Below are 17,059 nucleotides of genomic sequence, written 5' to 3' on the forward strand. Positions count from 1 at the left end.
TCTTGTGTAAGTTGGCCAATTCTTGTGCATGTTGGCCAATTCTTGTGCTAGTTGGCCAATTCTTGTGCCAGTTGGTCAATTCTTGTGCCAGTTGGTCAATTCTTGTGCATGTTGGCCAATTCTTGTGCCAGTTGGCCAATTTTTGTGCTAGTTGGCCAATTCTCGTGCCAGTTGGCCAATTCTTGTGCTAGTTGGCCAATTCTTGTGTAAGTTTGTCAATTCTTGTGCATGTTGGCCAATTATTGTGCTAGTTGGCCAATTCTTGTGTAAGTTTGTCAATTCTTGTGCATGTTGGCCAATGCTCGTGCCAGATGGCCAATTCTTGTGCTAGTTGGCCAATTATTGTGCTAGTTGGCCAATTCTTGTGTAAGTTTGTCAATTCTTGTGCATGTTGGCCAATTCTCGTGCCAGTTGGCCAATTCTCGTGCTAGTTGGCCAATTATTGTGCTAGTTGGCCAATTCTTGTGTAAGTTTGTCAATTCTTGTGCATGTTGGCCAATTCTCGTGCCAGTTGGCCAATTCTTGTTCTAGTTGGCCAATTCTTGTGTAAGTTTGTCAATTCTTGTGCATGTTGGCCAATTCTCGTGCCAGTTGGCCAATTCTCGTGCTAGTTGGCCAATTATTGTGCTAGTTGGCCAATTCTTGTGTAAGTTTGTCAATTCTTGTGCATGTTGGCCAATTCTCGTGCCAGTTGGCCAATTCTTGTGCTAGTTGGCCAATTATTGTGCTAGTTGGCCAATTCTTGTGTAAGTTTGTCAATTCTTGTGCATGTTGGCCAATTCTCGTGCCAGTTGGCCGATTCTTGTGTAAGTTTGTCAATTCTTGTGTAAGTTTGTCAATTCTTGTGCATGTTGGCCAATTCTTGTGCCAGTTGGCCAATTCTTGTGCTAGTTGGCCAATTATTGTGCTAGTTGGCCAATTCTTGTGTAAGTTTGTCAATTCTTGTGCATGTTGGCCAATTCTCGTGCCAGTTGGCCAATTCTTGTGTAAGTTTGTCAATTCTTGTGCATGTTGGCCAATTCTTGTGCCAGTTGGCCAATTCTCGTGCCAGTTAGCCAATTCTTGTGCTAGTTGGCCAATTTTTGTGTAAGTTTGTCAATTCTTGTGCATGTTGGCCAATTCCCGTGCCAGTTGGCCGATTCTTGTGTAAGTTTGTCAATTCTTGTGCATGTTGGCCAATTCTCGTGCCAGTTGGCCAATTCTCGTGCTAGTTGGCCAATTCTCGTGCTAGTTGGCCAATTATTGTGCTAGTTGGTCAATTCTTGTGCCAGTTGGTCAATTCTTGTGCATGTTGGCCAATTCTCGTGCATGTTGGCCGATTCTCGTGCCAGTTGGCCGATTCTTGTGTAAGTTTGTCAATTCTTGTGCATGTTGGCCAATTCTCGTGCCAGTTGGCCAATTCTTGTGCTAGTTGGCCAATTATTGTGCTAGTTGGCCAATTCTTGTGTAAGTTTGTCAATTCTTGTGCATGTTGGCCAATTCTCGTGCCAGTTGGCCAATTCTTGTGTAAGTTTGTCAATTCTTGTGCATGTTGGCCAATTCTTGTGCCAGTTGGCCAATTCTTGTGCTAGTTGGCCAATTCTTGTGTAAGTTTGTCAATTCTTGTGCATGTTGGCCAATTATTGTGCTAGTTGGCCAATTCTTGTGTAAGTTTGTCAATTCTTGTGCATGTTGGCCAATTCTCGTGCCAGTTGGCCAATTCTTGTGCATGTTGGCCAATTCTCGTGCCAGTTGGCCAATTCTTGTGCTAGTTGGCCAATTCTTGTGTAAGTTTGTCAATTCTTGTGCATGTTGGCCAATTCTCGTGCCAGTTGGCCAATTCTTGTGTAAGTTTGTCAATTCTTGTGCATGTTGGCCAATTCTTGTGCTAGTTGGCCAATTCTTGTGTAAGTTTGTCAATTCTTGTGCATGTTGGCCAATTCTCGTGCCAGTTGGCCAATTCTTGTGCATGTTGGCCAATTCTCGTGCCAGTTGGCCAATTCTTGTGCTAGTTGGCCAATTCTTGTGTAAGTTTGTCAATTCTTGTGCGTGTTGGCCAATTCTCGTGCCAGTTGGCCAATTCTTGTGTAAGTTTGTCAATTCTTGTGCATGTTGGCCAATTCTCGTGCCAATTGGCCAATTCTTGTGTAAGTTTGTCAATTCTTGTGCGTGTTGGCCAATTCTCGTGCCAGTTGGCCAATTCTTGTGCTAGTTGGCCAATTCTTGTGTAAGTGTCAATTTTTGTGCATGTTGGCCAATTCTTGTGCTAGTTGGCCAATTCTTGTGTAAGTTTGTCAATTCCTGTGCTAGTTGGCCAATTCTCGTGTCAGTTGGCCAATTCTTGTGCTATTTGGCCAATTCTTGTGTAAGTTTGTCAATTCTTGTGCATGTTGGCCAATTCTTGTGCTAGTTGGCCAATTCTTGTGTAAGTTTGTCAATTCTTGTGCATGTTGGCCAATTCTCGTGCCAGTTGGCCAATTCTTGTGCTAGTTGGCCAATTCTTGTGTAAGTTTGTCAATTCTTGTGCATGTTGGCCAATTCTTGTGCTAGTTGGCCAATTCTCATGTCAGTTGGCCAATTCTTGTGCTATTTGGCCAATTCTTGTGTAAGTTTGTCAATTCTTGTGCATGTTGGCCAATTCTTGTGCCAGTTGGCCAATTCTTGTGTAAGTTTGTCAATTCTTGTGCATGTTGGCCAATTCTCGTGCCAGTTGGCCAATTCTTGTGCTATTTGGCCAATTCTTGTGTAAGTTTGTCAATTCTTGTGCATGTTGGCCAATTCTTGTGCTAGTTGGCCAATTCTCGTGTCAGTTGGCCAATTCTCGTGTCAGTTGGCCAATTCTTGTGCTATTTGGCCAATTCTTGTGCTATTTGGCCAATTCTTGTGTAAGTTTGTCAATTCTTGTGCATGTTGGCCAATTCTTGTGCTAGTCAGTCAATTCTCGTGTAAGTTTGTCAAATCTTGAGCCAGTTGGCAAATTATCGTACAAGTTGGCCAATTCTCGTGCCAGTTGGCCAATAGTTGTGCTAGTTGACCAATTCTCGTGTAAGTTTGTCAATTCTTGTGCATGTTGGCCAATTCTTGTGCCAGTTGGCCAATTCTCGAGCCAGGCAGTCAATTTTTGAGCAAGTTAGCCAATTCTAATGTAAGTTGGCCAATTCTCGTGCCAATTGGCTAATTTTCATTTCAGTTGGCCAATTCTTGTGCCAGTCAGTCAATTCTTGTGCCAGTTAGCCAATTCTCGTGTCAGTTGGCCAATTCTCGAGCCAGGCAGTCCATTTTTGAGCAAGTTGGCCAATTCTTGTGCCAATTGGCCAATTCTTTAGCCAGTTGGCCAATTCTTGTGCAAGTTTGTCATTCTCGTGGAAGTTGACCAAATTCTCATCATAGTTGTTCAATCCTCTTATTTTGTTAAAACTTTTATTTTAATGCTGTTACTTATCTTAGAATAAATGATTTTTCTTCGCTTCCTTTCCTCACTGAGCTATTTTCCCTGTTGGAGCCCCTGGGCTCATAGCTTAATAATAATAATAATAATAATAATAATATGAAAGAAGGAAAGTAGAAACGACAAAGTTGTAAATATGAGTATTAAAAAATACTTTTGAATATTTTTTGGGGGAAATGAGTTTTCTAAATTGGTATTCTCTCTCTCTCTCTCTCTCTCTCTCTCTCTCTCTCTCTCTCTCTCTCTCTCTCTCTCTCTCTCTCTCTCTCTCTCTCTCTCTCTCTCTAATGTAATGATAGATAAAATTATCAGAATATTAATTTATTTCCTTTTTCAGATGTTGAACCCAGAGACCAGAAGACACTCCAAAGGTTTAAAGGCATCTCATGAATGGCAGATGAAAGGGACAGTGACAGTGTCCTTAAGACTAACCATATATACACATGACCAGCACCCAAGGCCCCTCTCCACCCAAGCTAAGACCAGGGAGGGCCAGGCAATGGCTGCTGATTACCCAGTAGGTAAATAACAAGAAACATAATTAACCTGTTATTTCTTTGTCTCAAGCTTTTATCAGTTGCTTTAAACTTTCACTGTTTCGTTTTCAAGCTTTTTAAACATATCTAATCTAGGCCTATGTCATTCACATTCATGTAGAGGTTTTCATTGACATACCTCCGTCTTTATATACTGTATTGCAAAATTAATAATATCATTCAATCTCTCAGAAGATTCTTGTAATAAAAAAAGATGCAAATACTAAATTGCTTTTCAGTCCTTCGCTTGTATCTTATTAAAATTTAACTGTCCATTTTTTGTAACATACGTTTCGTAATTCATTATTAATATTTCATACATTGTTATATAAAGACGAAGTATATATGCAAATCATTTTGACAGTTAAAAGCACCTTGCGACACTAGCAATAATTCTTTTTGTCTTATTTCCAGTCGCATAATTATTCTACAAATGTCTTTATAATGTTTATTGTTATTCAGTGTTAATGTTTTCATCTCTTCAAATGACCTAGTTAATGTTTTTGTATTCCTCATATTTAATATAGTTTGACAAGTAATTCTTAATTTATGCATATTGATCTTATCAATATAACGACCATACGTTTAGCTGTTGTGTCTAGTGTGTGATTCCGTGATCTTGAATCTCGTTTTCCATGATGCCCATTTTCTATATTAATGCTAAACTGCGATATACTTTTCAGAAAGTGATGAAGATGACGTTAGTTCTGTATTCTTGGACGGATATATAGAGGAATTGGTCAATCTAGTGAAGCATTAAGGTCTGACCCCTGGCCGTCCCTCCTATATAGAGGAAAGAAGTGATTTTGGAGACTATATCCTACCTGGCAACTTTTAGCCACCATTTCAAAATTCTGGCCAGTCATACCACCCATATATACTATTGGAAGTTCAAAATCTTTGATTCTTGTACAAAAAGAATACAATTGTATAATTTCTTTGGGCCAAAATAAGATTACATAATAAATATCATTACTTTTTATTATTCCAAAAAGATATTCCAAAATTATTTTAAAACTGAGATACTGTTATGTCACAGGCAAAAAAAAAAATGAAAAAATTATTTTTTTTTTAATTTTTACAATTATGGATCCAGATTTTCCGTCATTTTGCCCTGGATTTACCAGCGTCTTTTGATTTATTTCTTCGGTGTCGACGATCCTCCGCTTGTCTCCGACTCCTTGCAATCTTCTGGTATGAGAATGCTCCAACGCTGAGTTATGTTTAGGCCTATACCTGAAACATGAAATATCACAATTAGTTAACAAATTTAAGAATATTTGCATAGAAGTAAAAGGGTTAAAATGTATAATACAAAACTAAAAGCATTTATGAGCATTGGTTTTGTAGTCTCGTAATGCTGTTTTGTAGTCTACAAAACCAAAATAAATTATTCTCTTAAATGCTATTTTAGAGACTGCAAAACAAATAGCATTAAAAAGACTACAAAACAAATAGAATTTCACTATATTACATAAATACTGAACATTTCTATCAATGGAATTTTGGTATTTGTCAATATAACATTTTTGTTCCTATCTGGGTTTTTAAATAACCCATTTTGTCCATGTTAACAACACAAGGCCTATTACAAATGATATAATATCACCTACATTTAACATTAGGCCTACTGCAAAATGCTATATTATAGTGATGTCTAAAAGAACATAATTACAATATACGCAATACTATGTCGTTATTTGTTGTAGTCTTAAATACGTAATATTTGTTGTTGTCTTAAATACGTAATATTTGTTGTAGTCTTAAATACGTAATATTATATTTGCCGTAGTCTTACCTGGGACAAAATGTGTATTAAAAAACCAAGATAGGAACAAAGAAATAGTTATGTCATTAAAACACTACATATGTGAAACGGACAAGTTGAATTAAAACAGAGGAAAAGTCTATTGAGGCTCCAAAATACCTATGTTAACAATTAAAACTGTCCCAAACATTAATGTATTATAATGACTCGAGAAGACAAAGAGAGAAGAATGGGAGTATTGAGGCAAGAGAAACTGAGCAGTATTGAGAAACGGAGTATCAAGGAAAGAGAAAATCTCTCTCTCTCTCTCTCTCTCTCTCTCTCTCTCTCTCTCTCTCTCTCTCTCTCTCTCTCTCTCTCTCTCAATACTCACCATTCTATAGGTTTATATGAAGAAGTCAGCCTCGAGTTTCACACGACTTTGGTCTTCAGTTGACGAAGAGCAGAAGCCGTCAATCATTTCAGTCCATAACCTATAAAAAAAAGGAAAATAAAATTATTTTCTTATTAAAAAACAACAGAAGAACAATTAAAATATCTTGATATAAAATATTTCTTAATATCTAATATTTAGTTCCATAGTGAAAAAAGATCTCGGCTAATTTTTGTGTGTAGGCCTACTTGGTGAACCGGAATTTCTAATGGGAACTAGAAATAGGCTCCTGCCTTAACACATTACCAATTTTTAACTTCACAAATATCCTTTTGTTATTTCATTAACCTAAATTTAGCCCCATTTCTAAGTCATACCTTTAGCAAAACTAAATTTTCTTTCAACAAATTACACAGGAATTTCAAGTCAAGTTTTTACCTACTCTATCGTGAAGCAATTGCCTTCAGATAATTCATAGAGAGAGAGAGAGAGAGAGAGAGAGAGAGAGAGAGAGAGAGAGAGAGAGAGAGAGTGTGTAACACAAAAGTCTAAAGGGTATGTTGATTTTGTTTAACCACAAAGTCTAAATAGTATGTATATCTTATCTAATTCTAAAGTCTAAATAGTATGTATATCTTGTCTAATTCTAAAGTCTAAAGAGCATGTAGATCTTGTCTAACACCAAACACTAATGAGTATGTATTTTTTTCTAACCACAAAGTTCAAGGAGTAAACATATTTTGTCTAACCCCAATGTCTAAATATTATGTAGATCTTGTCTAACTCCAAAGTCTAAAGGGTAAGACTATTTTGTCTAACCCCAAAGTCTAAAGATTATGTAGATCTTGTCTAACTCCAAAGTCTAAAGGGTAAGCATATCTTGTCTAACCCCAAAGTCTAAAGATTATGTAGATCTTGTCTAACTCCAAAGTCTAAAGGGTAAGCATATCTAGTCTAACCCCAAAGTCTAAAGATTATGTAGATCTTGTCTAACCCCAAAGTGTAAAGAGAGTGTATATTTTGTCTAACTGATTGGTAACGTCTCTGCCTGGCGTTTCCCAGTCGGGGGTTTGAGTCCCGCTCAGACACGTTAGTGCCATTGGTGTCTGCAACCTACCCATCCTTGTGAGCTAAGGTTGTGGGGTTTGGGGGAGCCTATAGGTCTATCTGCTGAGTCATCAGCAGCCACTGCCTGGTCCTCCCTGGTCCTAGTTTGGATGGAGAGGAGGCTTGGGCGCTGATCATATATAATATATGGTCAGTCTCTAGGGCATTGTCCCGATTGCTAGGGCAATGTCACTGTCCCTTGCCTATGCCATTCATGAGCGACCTTTAAACCTTTAAACTGCAGGGGCTTGCACCTGCCCAATCAGAACAAGACCCTTGACACCTCAACCAACCATACGAACGAGGCATGTAACACGTCACGACGTTGAAGTCATTAGACATTTCATTCAGCAAACGAAATAATTACAACAACATTTCTGGGCTCCACCTGTGCCGCTCCATGAAATGCTCCTTTTGCATCATTTCTAAGGTATATAACTGCTATGAATTACCGGAGAAAAAAGTTGCATAGGAATGCCAGGGTTGAACCCAGCTCGCTCACCTATATAAGGTGTCGGTATAATACTGTAGCATGATAAATCTCAACCAGAGGTCTCGCGCCATTTAGATATCTCCTCTTCAATATCCCTGTTACAGCGAGGTGCCGTTCAACACCCACCACTGAATGCTACTACCACCATCTCAACCCACGCCAACTACGTCACTACTTTTTCATAGCATCATCACGTCTGTTTGTTGTGCTTTTTTGGCTGTGTTTTTTGGTGTTTTTCTCCTGCTCTAGTGCGAGATGTCGGATTCCCAAGTTTCCTCATCCAAGTTAAGTACTAGATCTATGAGTTTTGAGCTTTTGGAGGTAGCATTGCCCTTATTTTTACTTTTATTAGAGTTTTCGTTTTTTCTCAGTTCCGATGGCCCCGCTCCGCGGTGGCCATGTTGGCTTGCTACCTCCTTCGCTCGTTCTTAACGCCTTGCAATTAGTCTTCTATACTAATTGTTATTCATTTTGAACCTGTTACGCTGGAGTTTTTTACCGATTAACACTTTGCTATTCTGATATTATGTTACGTATCATAGCTTTTGAACTTCAGGTTTGGCTTGCTTGCTACCCTTCGAGGCGCGTACCTGGAAGGTTTTATTACCGCGTTATGGTGTTTTTTATTCAAGTTTTTATTTCATATTACCAACTGGTTAAGATTTGACGCCTTTAGTTCGAGTGGGACTCTCGCTTGGCAGTTTTTATTCTAGTTTTGTTATCCTACCGATCGGCATCTACCCGATTTAGAAGTTTTGTTGGCCACCCTGTCCAGCTCGGTACCTACCCGCGCTAGAGGGCTCGGCTTTGTTATTCATTCTTTCCCTGCCATTCCCCCTGGGTCCCTCTCTTACTACCTATATTTAGCTTGTGCATGCCTTATAACCTAGTTCGTCATGTTACATTATTTTACTTTATTTTTATTATCCGTATATGATCATTCCGTTTTGTTATCTTGTGATTCTGTTTGGACAGGTTGGTACTCCTGTCCTTCCTCTGTCCACGCGATCGCCTCGAGCCACCATTGGCTAGTTCTCGCTGGCTCCTCCCTCTCCCTCTATTGGTGTATGGCACCCCATACCCTTATCCCCCTCCAGGGATACCTCACGTCTCTCAGAGACTTTGGAGTCAGCTGTTTTGCTTTATGGGTCGAGTCCTCTCGTTCTCCAGCCTCCCCCCTCCCCTACTCATCCCTCCCTCGGGATACCTACTGACTCCTTCCCTTAGTCTGAACCGAGAACAGCTGTCGAGGTTATAGTCTAGTACGCTCGCTTACATGCCTTGTCGTAGCCCTTTTTTCCCCCCGCCGCTCTGATTGGCCATCGGTCGGCTGGGGGGATTTCGGTTGTGTATTGGGTATTATTCAGCGTGATTCCCTTCGTTACGTACCGTATCCCTCTTGGGTCTCTACTATTATGTAGACTATTTGTTAGTGGGGGAATCGCGTTAGAGCTTTTATTTATTGGTTTTTATTATATATTTATTGTCTCTGTTCGTTAAGGTCCTTGTGGCTGGCGGGGAGTCATTGGCTCCTCCCTCCCTCCCTTTTCGACTCTTCTACCCCGGTAGGCTGGTTGTGACCCCCGGGTCCACCTCAGTTGTCTCCCCGGAGCCAACAGAATAAGCATGTCACTATTATTTTAATTTTATTCTATACTTCCCCGGTAACAACGGGATAGTATGTCTCCCCTTTGTGACAATACTCTTATTGAATGATCATAACTAATTACGGATTTGTTTTAACACTTTCATTAATTACTACTTATGCTAAGTTTTTTCCACCCCGATTACTATACCGGTTCGGATGGTTATTCTTAGTATTTATCCCGGTTCTATACTGGTTTAAGTTTAGTACCCGGAGCACCCGGGTTCCCCTTGGGATACTAACCTACTATGGGATACTTATGTATCTTTATTATTACAGGTGGTTCGCTGTCAGATGACAGCCTGTGCGGCCGTGCTTCAACAAGCGTACGGCCACGATGTTTGCAGATCGCATGCTCACTGCGCTGTCCAGGTGGATGATCTGATCGTCTGGCATCCAGACAACTCAGTGGTCTGCTACGGGCTTGTCTCCACGCTTACCACAGATTCGGTAGGTGTCCCTGTCGTTACTATCTAGATTTACTTCGGATTTAATCTCTGGATTTTCCTTGTTATTTCCATTGTAATCTCTGATCGAATTAAAACATTTAATCTCGGTCTACAAGTTTGTTACACTTCCTTCGACGAAGTCACTTTGTTATTAGTAACGGTTTATTCTCTTTCAGAGCTCTCAGCCTTCCAAGACTTCTGCCTTGGCGACCCTTAAGGTCTGGGTCGGCGGGTTCGCCCGCAACGTCAAGGCGAAGAAACCCTACGTCTTGTCCGAAGAAATGTGTGCCCTGATATACCCTAACGCTATGAACTCGGCTGCGGTCCCAAGGATGTGGCGGACCCCATCATTACGAAGATCAGCGAGGCTCTGCTCTTGTCTGAAGACCACGAAGTGATGGGAGAAGCGATTGTGGAGGACGTTGCGGCTATCAACTTCGACATTGAACCTATGGCTCTCGACGAGCCAGAGCTAGGTAGGTGAGGCAGGTGGGTCCCAGGCTAAGATTACTCTCCTTAGCCCGACTTTTCCTACCTCTTCTGCTAATTCTTCTTTTCAGGGGTTCTCAGGGAAGCACGAAGCTGATATCAGGCCACGTCCTGTTGTCCCTAAGGTTAAGTCTCTACGGACCCCCTAATTGAAGACCCGCAAGTCTTCCAAATCCCCTAAACCTGTGAAAACTTCGTCTGCCAGAGTCCCCAAAGACTCAGCTGTAGCTTCTTCTTCCTCTCATCGGTCGAGAGCGAAGACAGGCTCAAAACTAAGACCCCGGAGGCTTCCTTCGATCTGGAAGCCTTTTCGAGCCGGTTATTGGACCAAATTGGTTCCCTGATGACGTCCCTCACTGAGAGGGTATAAAACCAAGAGTGTCTCGTTGAGAGCCTCATGCGTTAGGGACTGCCGCAACAACAACATGTTATCCCGGATGCCTCTATGCTCCCGGAGTTCGTCAAAGGCAACCCGTGGAGAATGGCCTTGCACTCCCCTTTCAAGGATGGTATGTTAACCATCGAGGGATGTGGCACCCGGCCTATTGAAGATTTTGAGTTCTACCCGCCGGGTCTCCAGTTCCCCTTCCCCGGTTTTGCTCGTCTAACAGAGGAGGCTCTTGTACGATTGGATAAAGTTCCTAAGGAGACCGTGATCTACCCGAAGGAACAGTCTCAGTCCACCTGAGTCTGGACCCTAAACGAATGGGAGTGTGTTAACACTATGCTAACACCCCATAAAAGCTCCTAAACGATGTTCGTGGTAGACGAGCAAACCCCCACTCCGTGTGTCATAAAGATGATGGACCTCGCTCATCAAGCCATTAACGAGGACAAGCCGTTACCACAACTGCGGGAAATGGACCCGACTTCCCTCCTGTTCCCGGGAGACCACGAGTGCTGGACTAACGCCCCAGCCACGTTCACAGCGGGTAAGCTAAGCGCTGACTGTGCTTCCACACAGTTCAGTGAACGACTTCCCAGGCTTCCTGAGTCCTTGATACGTCTCGAGTTTGAAGCTCGGGCCCGGTTGAGTAGATCCATGAACTCTCTAATGTACGAAGAGGAACCCCTTTTTAAGGTTCAGACAAAGTCATTGCTTCAGACCTTGCTGTCTGATGCCTACGACTTCCTTGCAGCCAGACGTCGTTGCCGTAAACACGTCCTGTCTGAGGCCACTATCAGACATGAGCCTAACAAGCTCATTAAAGCCCCAATCTGGGGCCCTGACTTATTCCCGGAGGATCTCGTCAATAACGTCCTCAGCGAGGCTGCCTATGTCAATCAGAGCCTCAAGGTTCGGTGGGGCCTAGTCCTCAAACGCAAGTTCGAGCCTGCCAGCAACCAATCTCAAGGTAGGAAGAGGCTGAGACCTCTCCAATCCTTCCAAAACCGGCAGTCGCAACAACTAGTTCAGACTATCCCGGTAACGCCCTCCACTTCAAAAGGACAACCCCAACAGCAGTATGTGTTGGTTCCTCAGGCCCAGGTAGCAACTACCTCTTATGCTACTTCCCCTGCCTTTAACCCCAATTATGAAACCCAGGGTGCGTTCCAGGGTTACCAACGCGCCAGAGGCTCTGGTGCGAGAGGGACTTTCGCAACAGAGGTAGTGGAAGGACCCTTTCTCGAGGCCGAGGAGGTAAATCCGCAGGGAATCATTGAGAACTCTCGGGTAGGAGGAACACTCTACACCTTTCGAAACTGTTGGACGTTCAGCATAATTTCCAAAGGTCTGGAGTGGAGTTGGATAGAAGGGCCCCGTCCACTAACCAGTTTCCATCAACTTCCAATGGAGGAGCTAGTCTTATATGCAAACGATCTATTACAAAAGAATGCAATCAAAGAGGTAAAACTCTTGAAATTTCAAGGTCGCTTGTTCAGCGTGCCAAAGAAAGACTCGGACAAGTGAAGAGTAATCTTGGACCTGTCTCATCTGAATTCTTACATTCGGTGCGACAAGTTCCATATGCTAACCGTCTCTCAGGTGCGGACCTTACTTCCCCGTGGGGCCGTCACCACCTCTATAGATCTTACAGACGCTTACTATCACATTCCGATAGCAAGGCATTTTCGTCCGTTTCTAGGCTTCAAACTAGGCAACCAAGCGTATGCATTCAAAGTAATGCCATTCGGACTCAACATAGCACCCAGGATATTCACCAAACTGGCAGAGACGGTAATCCAAAGAATTACGAACCCAAGGAATTCAAATAGTAGCTTACCTAGACGACTGGCTCATTTGGTCAGACAGCGTCGAGAACTGCCTCACGGCAACAAACAGAGTAATAAAATTCCTAAAACAGTTGGGGTTCCAGATCAACTTTAAGAAATCTCGCCTAGTCCCAAAGACCAAGTTTCAATGGCTGGGATTACAATGGGATCTACATTCCCACACGTTACGTCTCCCAACAGCCAAGAGGACAGAAATAGCAAAGAACACAAAACGTTTTCTCAAGGACAAATTGACGTCCAGGAGAAATCAAGAGAGAATCCTGGGTGCCCTGCAGTTTGCCTCGGTAACAGATATTGTACTGAAGGCCAGACTGAAGGATATAAACCGAGTATGGCGCTCCAGGGCAAACGAGAAATATCGAGACAAAAGAGCTCGACTTCCACCAATTCTGAGGAGAAGACTTCAGCCATGGACAAAGGTAAAAAATCTGGCAAAATCCGTTCCTTTACAATATCCACCTCCAAAACTGGTCATTCACACAGACGCCTCCTTAACAGGCTGGGGGGATACTCCCAGTACAGGAAAGTCCAAGGACTATGGGCGACAGTATTCTGCCAACTCCATATCAATGTCTTGGAGGCCATGGCGGTATTCCTAACTCTAAAACGACTGGCTCCAGCCAGGAACCAACATATCAAATTGGTTCTAGACAGCAAAGTCATAGTCCACTGCATAAACAGAGGGGGTTCCAAGTCAAGTCACATCAACCATGTGAGTGATGTTAGCAATATTTTCCATGGCAGCATCAAATCAGTGGCATCTGTCAGCAGTCCATCTAGCGGAAGTACGAAATGTAATGGCGGACTCACTTTCGAGGACGACTCCGCTGGAGTCGGAGTGGTCACTGGACCGGAAATCATTCAAATGGATCCTGTCTCAGGTCCCGGGTCTCCAGATAGACCTGTTTGCAATAGAGTCCAACCACAAACTAGAGTGCTACGTAGCCCCCAACCTGGACCCTCGGGCTTACGCCACAGACGCAATGTCATTGGACTGGAACACTTGGGAGAGAATTTATTTATTCCCACCAATAAATCTGTTGATGAAAGTGTTGGATAAACTCAGGACTTTCAAAGGCCAGGTTGCTCTAGTAGCCCCCAACTGGCTCAAGAGCAATTGGTTTCCCCTGCTGGTGGAACTGGGTCTCCACCCTCGACAGATACCCAATCCAATACTAACACAAATAGTACAAACTCGCAATGTGTTCGCTTCCTCAAAGATTCAGAGTGCCCTAACTTTATGGTCTCCATGAAATTTGCAGCTCAGAGAGGTGCAGATATTGATCCTCAAAATACCCTATTTTTAGAATCGGATAAAAGGGAATCCACCCTTCGACAGTATGATTCGGCTGTTAAGAAACTTGCAAAATTTTTAAGGGACTCAAAGGTTGAGATGATGACTATGAATCTGACAGTAACCTTCTTTAGAATTCTATTTGAATCAGGCCTAGCGGCCAGTACTATTACTACAATTAAATCAGCCTTGAAAAAGATTTTCCATATTGGTTTTAATATTAACCTTACAGATTCATACTTCTCATCAATCCCGAGAGCCTGCGCCAGATTGAAACCATCAACTCGCCCTAGCTCCGTTTCCTGGTTTCTGAATGATGTCCTTAAGTTGGCTTCTGATACTCTTAACGAGTCTTGTAATTACATTCCATTATTAAGGAAAACCTTGTTCCTAATGAGCCTAGCTTCTGGCGCCAGAATATCAGAACTCTCAGCCTTGACTAGAGATCCAGGTCATATTGAATTTCTCTCGTCAGGGGAAGTCCTACTTTCCCGACAAAAGGTTCTTAGCGACGAATGAGGACCCCCAGAACAGATGGTCCCCCTGGAAGATTGTTCCACTTCCTCAGGATCCATCTTTATGTCCAGTAAACACTCTGAAAGCCTATTTAAATAGAACTTCCATTAAGCCCTCAGGGCCCTTATTTATTAGAGAAAATAGAGGAACCATCACCCTGAAAGGAATCAGACAGCAGATTCTGTATTTCATTAAACAGGCTAACCCTGGATCATTCCCTCACGTTCATGATACATCTATTAATTACTTTCCCCAAATGAACTTTGATGAACTTACAAAATATACAGGCTGGAAGTTTCCAACAGTTCTTAAACGCCACTACTTAAAACCTTTGGAAGCCCTAAAATTTGCTACAGTGGCAGCAGGGAATGTGGTTCCTCCTGAAAGTAATGATTCATAATCAGGTCTTGCTCTATCCTACTTCCTTCTACCTGCCTTACTTATTGTCCCTACTTTAGTTTTGGTTTTGTTTTACACCTGAGATGCACCCTTAAAGTGCACTTTTTTTTTTTTTATCATGTCTGTAAATAGCCTTACTCTCCCACAAGTTGAATTTTGTTTGTATTTACCTTCAGGATTGTAAATTACCATTTGATCTCACAACTTATTATTGTACATTGCTTTTTCCTTGTCCTTCCATAGTTTGGAAGTTTTTTGCTGTATTTGTTACTTGTCCCTCTATCCTTCCTTATAAGGAATGGTTCATTCACTGGGTTTCAGTATCCCTATTTACTTTTGTATTAAACCATGTTTTTTTATATTTTGTCTTTAATTTACTTTCCCCTCAGGTGTTTGTTCCAAGTTTTGGACCATTTCTCTTGTACTATTTCACGGAGCGGCACAGGTGGAGCCCAGAAAAGAAATTTTGACGAAGGAAAAATCTATTTCTGGGCGAGAGACCTGTGCTGCCCAGTGAACCCTCCCTCTACTTCCCTCCCAGAATGGGCCCAAACTTGGGTGCTATGAGGAGTGACGTAGTTGGCGTGGGTTGAGATGGTGGTAGTAGCATTCAGTGGTGGGTGTTGAACGGCACCTTGCTGTAACGGGGATATTGAAGAGGAGATATCTAAATGGCGCGAGACCTCTGGTTGTGATTTATCACGCCCTAGTATTATACCGACACCTTATATAGGTGAGCGAGCTGGGTTCAACCCTGGCATTCCTATGCAACTTTTTTCTCTGGTAATTCATAGCAGTTATGTACCTTAGAAATGATGCAAAAGGAGCATTTCACTGGGCGGCACAGGTCTCTCGCCCAGAAATAGATTTTTCCTTCGTCAAAATCCCTTTCTTGTCAGAGCTGAAGCTGGCTTACAGGGACATTGCAGTGCTCTCTATCCAAAGCAGGATCTGTTCTATCAGAAAGCAAAGCTGACCAGAAATGGTATTTCCTTGTTTCAGGTACTATCCTACGGTGGTAGTGTCGTTTAACACCACAGACTGGTTCGACAGAAAAGGTTGAGAATATGCTTGGAAGGCAAGATAGGTCATTTGAACGCTAGTATGTTGATGCGGCAATTCCAATCATCGGATTATGGACCTAACACTCTTGTGTTGGAGCCAGTAAAGCTCCGCAACCTTAATGAATCAGCGAAGAGCATAACTTCAGAAGGGGTGAACGGAAAGTCTGCACTCCAGCGGAGGTTGGTGTCAGAAAACCACCATTCAGGATCTGTCTTTGATCTCCTCTATCGGAATACTATACCAGGAGGGACCTTGTTTTGCAGCTTGAAGGCCTTGTGTTGTCACTGTATTGACAGCATCCTAGGTTGGCTGTTCGTAACTAGGTGCTAGGAGGAGACTAGGTGTCTCAAAACTCCTTGCCACCAATGGATTGACATGAGAATTGTCTTACAACAGGAAAGCTAGCTCTCGCAACATCATAAGGCAATCTAGCAACCAGGGATACTTTCCCTCGTACTGCCTAAATTCAAGCCTAAGTATGCCAAGATCTGTTTGGGGCATAAGCAGAAACCAGGGAGAAGATCCTGGTGAACCCCTGTTGGGCTGTTGATGTCTCGTGCCACAGCACCCTGAACTGGTATTGTTCACTACCACCAAGTGAAGGTACTATACTCTCAAAAGGAGGACAGACCGGGATCTGGAGGTACACAAACCTGAGTACCCGCTTAGGTTTGTATTGTGTACAATTGATTTACCTTTCACCTACTTCTTTACTTTGGACTGTGTTTACTGGAAGAAATATGGCAAATTCGTAGATAATTTGTATTTTTCCTAACCATACAAACCTTAGCTATTTAAATTGGGTATTACTTTCGGCGTAGCTCAAATGACGAGCCATTAGAATTTTAACGAGGGTTTACTACCCCCTCGCTAGTTAACGAGGGGGTAGGGGAGGGGTAGCTAGCTATCCCTTCCCCCCCTCACATAACGGTGATTAGCTCACTTTGCATGGAGGTAGGACTTCCCGGGGGATAGGGCTGGCGGGGCAAGTTTGGTTAAATAGCTAAGGTTTGTATAGTTAGGAAAAATACAAATTATCTACGAATTTGTCATTTGTTCCGTAACTGGAATACAAACCACGCTATTTAATAGGAGTGACTCACCCATTAGGAAGGGTGGACGTCCTAGCCAGTCTGGCTTTAGGCTTTGCCTGGGGGCTCGTTATTTGAGTGTGTAAGCACCCAAGAAATAAGGAGTCCCTGCACCTCGCTAGAACCTTGCTATGCAAGGACTGCAGCCTACACAAGCTGTGTGTGAAGGTAT

General features: G+C 42.6%; 1 protein-coding gene and 1 long non-coding RNA gene across 4 annotated transcripts in view; one reads left to right on the forward strand and one right to left on the reverse strand.

The window, feature by feature from the left end:
* Window positions 1-17,059, forward strand: part of LOC137633404 (elongator complex protein 2-like) — a 273,506-nt gene that overhangs the window by 61,785 nt on the left and 194,662 nt on the right. The gene's annotated exons all lie outside the window — the stretch shown is intronic.
* Window positions 4,959-17,059, reverse strand: part of LOC137633405 (uncharacterized) — a 360,609-nt gene continuing 348,508 nt past the window's right edge. Inside the window, exons 5-6 of one of the 2 annotated variants that reach the window (XR_011042196.1) lie at window positions 6,105-6,204; window positions 4,959-5,199 (exon numbers count right to left, since the gene is read on the reverse strand). This is a non-coding gene — a long non-coding RNA (uncharacterized lncRNA). The remainder of the gene's footprint in view (window positions 5,200-6,104; window positions 6,205-17,059) is intronic. The other variant, XR_011042195.1, reaches the window with a different exon arrangement.

The sequence above is a fragment of the Palaemon carinicauda genome, chromosome 43 (genome assembly GCF_036898095.1).
Source record: "Palaemon carinicauda isolate YSFRI2023 chromosome 43, ASM3689809v2, whole genome shotgun sequence".
Lineage (NCBI taxonomy): Eukaryota > Metazoa > Arthropoda > Malacostraca > Decapoda > Palaemonidae > Palaemon > Palaemon carinicauda.